Genomic DNA, 8,788 nt, shown 5'->3' with positions numbered 1-8,788 from the left:
AGATCCCACATGCCAAGGAGCAACTAACCCCGCACGCCGCAACCACTGACCCAGCGCTCTAGAGCCCATGAGCCACAACTACTGCGCCCACGTGACACAACCACTGAAACCCACATGCCTGGAGCCCATGCTCCGCAACAAGAGAAGCCACCGTAATGAGAGGCCCGTGCACCGCAACGAAGAGTAGCCCCCGCTCGCCGCACCTAGAGAAAGCCCGCGCACAGCAACGAAGACCCAACGCAGCCAAAAGTAAAAATAAATTTTAAAAATAATAATAAAAGAGCACTTCTTGTATACGACTCAAGAAGCAATAATAAAATAAAATAATTTTTAAAAAAAGATAGAAGGCTCGTCACATTTTCTCCATTTCTGGCCTCAGTTTTAGGAAGCTGCCTTTCTCCCAAGGGATTTTTCAAGTCTTCAAATTTTTTAGCATAAACATTTCCATAATATCCCTATATTCTCTTTGTAATGTACATCTGATCCGTAACGTTAGCCCTCTTTCATTCCTGACATTGGTGATCAGGGTTCTTTCTATTTTTCCTTGATTCATCGCTCTAGGACTTTCTCAGTTTTCTTGCTCTTTTCAAAGAAGAGCATGGCTTTGTTCATCGTGTCCATAATTTGCTTTCTATCACTGATTTCCTCTCTTAGCTCTCTTATTACTTCATTTTATGTTTCCTTTGCTCTTCTTCTTCTAGCATCTCTAAATGGGCTGTTAGCTCACTGATTTTATGTCCTGACTCTTCTAACAGAAGCGTTTAGAGGAATACAGTTTCCTCCTGTCGCTTTTTGCTGCCTCCCACTAATTTTGGTAAGTTGTGTTTTCTGAGTATTCACTTTGAAATATTTTCTAAGTCCCTCTGTGATTTTTTTCTTTGATCCATGGGTTTCCCAATATTTAAAGATATATTATCATTAGTACCATCAAATAACATTTCCCCGTGATGAGAAAACTTATCATGTAAAATTGCAACACTGTTAAATTTATGGAGTCTTTTTTACAACTCTGGTATGGCCTGTCCGGGTGAATGTGCAAAGCACCCTCGTAAAGAATCTGTACTCTGTGTGGAGGCCAGGGCCTCGCCCCGCCCACCCACCTCTGCAATTCCTGTGCCACCCGGACAAAGGCGACCTGGAGCTTCTCGATGCCTCATGCAGTGGGCCAGAGCCCCTCCCTGGACCCCCACAAATCCATCTGCCATGGTCAACAGCCTCCACCAGATCACAGCAGCCCCAGCGCCTCCCCTCTCAGCATCACTTACGCCCCTCGTGGCCAGGAGGCTCCTCCCCGCCCCCCGCACTACATCCCCCCATACACCCTCCCCCACCCACCACCTGCTGGCGATCCGCTCTGGGCCCTGCAAGCCGGGCGCCCCCCATGCTTAGAGATCAGACTGCCTCTCTCACCTCCCCACACCGGGGAGTCCTCCCCCGACCACCCCCAGAGCCAGGGCTCTCGCCTCTTGCACCCCAGACGCAGAGCCCACCCCTCTTGCCCCCGCCCACCCGGGAGCCGGAGCCCCCTTCCTGCCACGAGCGTCCTCCGCCCCCACCCCGCCCCCCGCCCCGGCGGGAGCTCCCCCAACGCCTACCGCACCACGCCCGGGAGTCCTCCCCATTGACCCGTGCCTCCGCCAGGAGTACCTCCGCCTTCCTCCCGCCACACGCAGCAGCCGTTAGCCCTCGCCTCGTGTCTCGGCCCGGGGAGGGGGCCCGAGAGTCCTCCCGATCGAACCGCGCCTGCGCCAGGAGTAGCTCCGCCTTCCTCCCGCCACACGCAGCAGCCGTTAGCCGTCCCCTCGTGTCTCGGCACGAGGAGGGGGAGTGGCCCGCCCGTCACGTCCTCCCCACCCCCGCAGCCAGTCGTCCTCTCCTCTGGCCCCCAAAGCTGGCCCCACCCGCCCAGCAGGAAACCCTCCGCTCTGGACCCCCCCACGCTTTGCCATTAGCCCCACCCCGGCAGCCAGCGGAGCTTCTCGATGCCTCATGCAGGGGGCCAGAGCCCCTCCCTGGACCCCCACAAATCCATCTGCCATGGTCAACAGCCTCCACCAGATCACAGCAGCCCCAGTGCCTCCCCTCTCAGCATCACTTACGCCCCTCGTGGCCAGGCGGCTCCTCCCCGCCCCCCCCACTACATCCCCCCATACACCCTCCCCCACCCACCACCTGCTGGCGCTCCGCTCTGGGCCCTGCAAGCCGGGCGCCCCCCATGCTTAGAGATCAGACTGCCTCTCTCACCTCCCCACACCGGGGAGTCCTCCCCCGACCACCCCCAGAGCCAGGGGCTCTCGCCTCTTGCACCCCAGACGCAGAGCCCACCCCTCTTGCCCCCGCCCACCCGGGAGCCGGAGCCCCCTTCCTGCCACGGGCGTCCTCCGCACCCACCCCACCCCGCGCCCCAGTGGGAGCTCCCATAACGCCTACCGCACCCGTGCCCGGGAGTCCTCCCCATCGACCCGCGCCTCCGCCAGGAGTAGCTCCGCCTTCCTCCCGCCACACGCAGCAGCCGTTAGCCCTCGCCTCGTGTCTCGGCCCGGGGAGGGGGCCCGAGAGTCCTCCCCATCGACCCGCGCCTGCGCCAGGAGTAGCTCCGCCTTCCTCCCGCCACACGCAGTAGCCGTTAGCCCTCGCCTCGTGTCTCGGCACGAGGAGGGGGAGTGGCCCGCCCGTCGCGTCCTCCCCACCCCCGCAGCCAGTCGTCCTCTCCTCTGGCCCCCAAAGCTGGCCCCACCCGCCCAGGAGGAAGCCCTCCGCTCTGGACCCCCCCCACGCTTAGCCATTAGCCCCACCCCGGCAGCCAGCCGAGCTTCTTGATGCCTCATGCAGCAGGGCAGGACCCCTCCCTAGACCCCCACAAATCCATCTGCCATGGTCAACAGCCTCCACCAGATCACAGCAGCCCCAGCGCCTCCCCTCTCAGCATCACTTACGCCCCTCGTGGCCAGGAGGCTCCTCCCCGCCCCCCCCCACTACATCCCCCCATACACCCTCCCCCACCCACCACCTGCTGGCGATCCGCTCTGGGCCCTGCAAGCCGGGCGCCCCCCATGCGTAGAGATCAGACTGCCTCTCTCACCTCCCCACACCGGGGAGTCCTGCCCCGAGCACCCCCAGAGCCAGGGACTCTCGCCTCTTGCACCCCAGACGCAGAGCCCACCCCTCTTGCCCCCGCCCACCCGGGAGCCGGAGCCCCCTTCCTGCCACGAGCGTCCTCCGCCCCCACCCCGCCCCCCGCCCCGGCGGGAGCTCCCCCAACGCCTACCGCACCACGCCCGGGAGTCCTCCCCATTGACCCGTGCCTCCGCCAGGAGTACCTCCGCCTTCCTCCCGCCACACGCAGCAGCCGTTAGCCCTCGCCTCGTGTCTCGGCCCGGGGAGGGGGCCCGAGAGTCCTCCCGATCGAACTGCGCCTGCGCCAGGAGTAGCTCCGCCTTCCTCCCGCCACACGCAGCAGCCGTTAGCCGTCCCCTCGTGTCTCGGCACGAGGAGGGGGAGTGGCCCGCCCGTCGCGTCCTCCCCACCCCCGCAGCCAGTCGTCCTCTCCTCTGGCCCCCAAAGCTGGCCCCACCCGCCCAGGAGGAAGCCCTCCGCTCTGGACCCCCCCACGCTTAGCCATTAGCCCCACCCCGGCAGCCAGCCGAGCTTCTTGATGCCTCATGCAGCAGGGCAGGACCCCTCCCTAGACCCCCACAAATCCATCTGCCATGGTCAACAGCCTCCACCAGATCACAGCAGCCCCAGCGCCTCCCCTCTCAGCATCACTTACGCCCCTCGTGGCCAGGAGGCTCCTCCCCGCCCCCCCCCACTACATCCCCCCATACACCCTCCCCCACCCACCACCTGCTGGCGATCCGCTCTGGGCCCTGCAAGCCGGGCGCCCCCCATGCGTAGAGGTCAGACTGCCTCTCTCACCTCCCCACACCGGGGAGTCCTCCCCCGAGCACCCCCAGAGCCAGGGGCTCTCGCCTCTTGCACCCCAGACGCAGAGCCCACCCCTCTTGCCCCCGCCCACCCGGGAGCCGGAGCCCCCTTCCTGCCACGAGCGTCCTCCGCCCCACCCCACCCCCCGCCCTGGCGGGAGCTCCCATAAGGCCTACCGAGCCCGCGCCCGGGAATCCTCCCCATCGACCCGCGCCTGCGCCAGGAGTAGCTCCGCCTTCCTCCCGCCACACGCAGCAGCCGTTAGCCCTCGCCTCGTGTCTCGGCCCGGGGAGAGGGCCCGAGAGTCCTCCCCATCGACCCGCGCCTGCGCCAGGAGTAGCTCCGCCTTCCTCCCGCCACACGCAGCAGCCGTTAGCCCTCCCCTCGTGTCTCGGCACGAGGAGGGGGAGTGGCCCGCCCGTCGCGTCCTCCCCACCCCCGCAGCCAGTCGTCCTCTCCTCTGGCCCCCAAAGCTGGCCCCACCCGCCCAGCAGGAAGCCCTCCGCTCTGAACCCCCCCACGCTTAGCCATTAGCCCCACCCCGGCAGCCAGCGGAGCTTCTTGATGCCTCATGCAGGGGGCCAGAGCCCCTCCCTGGACCCCCACAAATCCAACTGCCATGGTCAACAGCCTCCACCAGATCACAGCAGCCCCAGCGCCTCCCTTCTCAGCATCACTTACGCCCCTCGTGGCCAGGAGGCTCCTCCCCGACCCCCCACTACATCCCCCTACACACCCTCCCCCACCCACCACCTGCTGGCGATCCGCTCTGGGCCCTGCAAGCCGGGCGCCCCCCATGCTTACAGATCAGACTGACTCTCTCACCTCCCCACACCGGGGAGTCCTCCCCCGACCACCCCCAGAGCCAGGGACTCTCGCCTCTTGCACCCCAGACGCAGAGCCCACCCCTCTTGCCCCCGCCGACCCGGGAGCCGGAGCCCCCTTCCTGCCACGAGCGTCCTCCGCCCCCACCCCGCACCCCGCCCCGGCGGGAGCTCCCCCAACGCCTACCGCACCACGCCCGGGAGTCCTCCCCATCAACCCGTGCCTCCGCCAGGAGTACCTCCGCCTTCCTCCTGCCACACGCAGCAGCCGTTAGCCCTCGCCTCGTGTCTCGGCCCGGGGAGGGGGCCCGAGAGTCCTCCTGATCGAACCGCGCCTGTGCCAGGAATAGCTCCGCCTTCCTCCCGCCACACGCAGCAGCCGTTAGCCGTCCCCTCGTGTCTCGGCACGAGGAGGGGGAGTGGCCCGCCCGTCACGTCCTCCCCACCCCCGCAGCCAGTCGTCCTCTCCTCTGGCCCCCAAAGCTGGCCCCACCCGCCCAGCAGGAAACCCTCCGCTCTGGACCCCCCCACGCTTTGCCATTAGCCCCACCCCGGCAGCCAGCGGAGCTTCTCGATGCCTCATGCAGGGGGCCAGAGCCCCTCCCTGGACCCCCACAAATCCATCTGCCATGGTCAACAGCCTCCACCAGATCACAGCAGCCCCAGTGCCTCCCCTCTCAGCATCACTTACGCCCCTCGTGGCCAGGCGGCTCCTCCCCGCCCCCCCCCACTACATCCCCCCATACACACTTCCCCACCCACCACCTGCTGGCGCTCCGCTCTGGGCCCTGCAAGCCGGGCGCCCCCCATGCTTAGAGATCAGACGGCCTCTCTAAACTCCCCACACCGGGGAGTCCTCCCCCGACCACCCCCAGAGCCAGGGGCTCTCGCCTCTTGCACCCCAGACGCAGAGCCCACCCCTCTTGCCCCCGCCCACCCGGGAGCCGGAGCCCCCTTCCTGCCACGAGCGTCCTCCGCACCCACCCCACCCCCCGCCCCGGCGGGAGCTCCCCCAACGCCTACCTCACCCGCGCCCGGGAGTCTTCCCCATCGACCCGTGCCTCCGCCAGGAGTAGCTCCGCCTTCCTCCCGCCACACGCAGCAGCCGTTAGCCCTCGCCTCGTGTCTCGGCACGAGGAGAGGGAGTGGCCCGCCCGTCGCGTCCTCCCCACCCCCGCAGCCAGTCGTCCTCTCCTCTGGCCCCCAAAGCTGGCCCCACCCGCCCAGGAGGAAGCCCTCCGCTCTGGACCCCCCCACGCTTAGCCATTAGCCCCACCCCGGCAGCCAGCCGAGCTTCTTGATGCCTCATGCAGCAGGGCAGGACCCCTCCCTAGACCCCCACAAATCCATCTGCCATGGTCAACAGCCTCCACCAGATCACAGCAGCCCCAGCGCCTCCCCTCTCAGCATCACTTACGCCCCTCGTGGCCAGGAGGCTCCTCCCCGCCCCCCCCCACTACATCCCCCCATACACCCTCCCCCACCCACCACCTGCTGGCGATCCGCTCTGGGCCCTGCAAGCCGGGCGCCCCCCATGCTTAGAAATCAGACTGCCTCTCTCACCTCCCCACACCGGGGAGTCCTCCCCCGAGCACCCCCAGAGCCAGGGGCTCTCGCCTCTTGCACCCCAGACGCAGAGCTCACCCCTCTTGCCCCCGCCCACCCGGGAGCCGGAGCCCCCTTCCTGCCACGAGCGTCCTCCGCCCCACCCCACCCCCCGCCCTGGCGGGAGCTCCCATAACGCCTACCGAGCCCGCGCCCGGGAGTCCTCCCCATCGACCCGCGCCTGCGCCAGGAGTAGCTCCGCCTTCCTCCCGCCACACGCAGCAGCCGTTAGCCCTCGCCTCGTGTCTCGGCCCGGGGAGGGGGCCCGAGAGTCCTCCCCATCGACCCGCGCCTGCGCCAGGTGTAGCTCCGCCTTCCTCCCGCCACACGCAGCAGCCGTTAGCCCTCCCCTCGTGTCTCGGCACGAGGAGGGGGAGTGGCCCGCCCGTCGCGTCCTCCCCACCCCCACAGCCAGTCGTCCTCTCCTCTGGCCCTCAAAGCCGGCCCCACCCGCCGAGCAGGAAGCCCTCCGCTCCGGGCCCCCCCACGCTTAGCCATTACCCCACCCTCTGCACCCCGACTCCAGAACGCCCCCCACCAGCCACCCCGGCAGCTAACGGTCCTCCCCTCGGACCCGCACACTAAGGGACCCTTCCCTCAGCCCCCCTTCAGCCCGCTGCCCTCCGCTGCCCCTCCCTCACTCCCCATGGAGGAGCGCGTACCCCTCCCCCCACCCCCACTCCTTCCCAGCGTCCCCGGTACCTGCGGAGTCCAGCCCCCGGCGAAGCCCCCGCCTGTCTCCTGACTTTCTCTGACTCTGTGGATGACGCCGGAGTCCCGCTCAGAAGGGGCTGAAGAGCTCGTCTCAGCAGTGCAGCCAGGAACTGTGCAGCCCACTGTCCCAGGCACTCTGTGCGAACGCCACGTGGGTTTCCGGGTGCTCCCGGAAGCCCGAGGAAGATGAGGGAGAAAGATCTAGACGTCTCCTTACAGAGAAAGTGGTTGGATCAGAAGAGCACGTGAGGAGGCGCTTTGCTAAGGAAGCAGCAGTAGCCATGCGCACTGAGGGCCTGAGGTCCCAAGGCTTGGCGCCTTCGGAAGCAAAAGACACGCCCATTGGCCTTCCACCAATAGGAAGGCCTCCCTGCAAGGCTGCGGAGTTGGAGGAGCAAACTTGGAGATGCAGAGCCCATGGTGGCACATAGGTCAATCTGTCTTTACGGGTGGGTTTCTGCTGTGATTGTTAATGTCATAAAGCTATTCTTTTTTCTTTCTCTTTTTTTTTAATTTTTTAATTTAATTTTATTTTTTTATACAGCAGGTAATTATTAGTTATCCCTTTTATACATATTAGTGTACATATGTCAATCCCAATCTCCCAATTCATCACAGCACCACCCCCCCGCCCCCAACACTTTCCCACCTTGGTGTCCACACGTTTGTGCTCTACATCTGTGTCTCTACTTCTGTCCTGCAAACCGGTACATCTGTACCATTTTTCTAGGTTCCACATACATGCATTAATATACAATATTTGTTTCTCTCTTTCTGACTTCCTTCACTCTGTATGACAGTCTCTAGGTCCATCTACATCTCTACAAATGACCCAATTTCGTTCCTTTGTACAGCTGAGTAATAAATAATAGTAATAAAGCTCTTCTTTATATGGACTGATTTCTTGTCTAGTTGTTATCAACTAGCCATCTTCTCACATGGCACAGGAGGATGAGGCAGCTGTCTGGGGTCTCTTTTATAAGGGCAATAATCTCATTCATGAGGGCTCCCCCCTCATGGGCTAATCACTTCCCAGGGCCCCACCTCCAAATCCCATCCCTTTGGTAGTTAGAATTTAACAGGTGAATGAGGGGGAGAGTTTCACAAATATTCAGTCCATAGCACTGTCTGTCCAACTATTTTTGCTTCTCTGTTCCCTTTTTCCTGCTGAAATAATCAAGTTTTTCATTTACATTTTAACTTCTCTACTGCCTTTTGAGGCAATTATCAGTTTTCGCTAAAACTTTACAGTTCACCTATGAAATGGAAGAAAAACCCTCACCACCTCTGGGTCTGCAAAGTGCCTACCCTCCCCTCTCACTGGAGAGGTGTCCCATGTGTGCTGAGCAGGAATCCTACTCTGGACCCCCGCCCTCACTGCCAGCAGCCCTTTCCCTCCATTGCCCACAGCAGAGGCCAGACTCAGCTGAAACTTTCAGGGAAATTTATTAAAGTGAAATATTGACTGAAACCATTGAACAGAGAGGAACACAGAGAGGAACTTCTAACAGTAACCAGAGCCGACGGGTCCCGGCGCCCCCCCCAGGGTCCCCAACAATGTGCCTCCGCTACACCCCACCCGGTGGCCCTCCATCTCCCAACAGTCTCCCTTCCTGAGGGCCCCACGGGTGGCCTCTCGCCAGGACAATGGGCGCTGGCAATGCCTGCTCCCCCTAGGGCAGCCACTCCCCCTCTGGCCCACATGCCCGGGACCTGGT

Source organism: Balaenoptera physalus, assembly GCF_965194825.1.
Source record: "Balaenoptera physalus genome assembly, chromosome: X".
NCBI classification, from domain to species: Eukaryota; Metazoa; Chordata; class Mammalia; order Artiodactyla; family Balaenopteridae; genus Balaenoptera; species Balaenoptera physalus.
The sequence above is the reverse complement of the archived record's forward strand: the minus strand, read 5'-3'. Positions refer to the sequence as shown.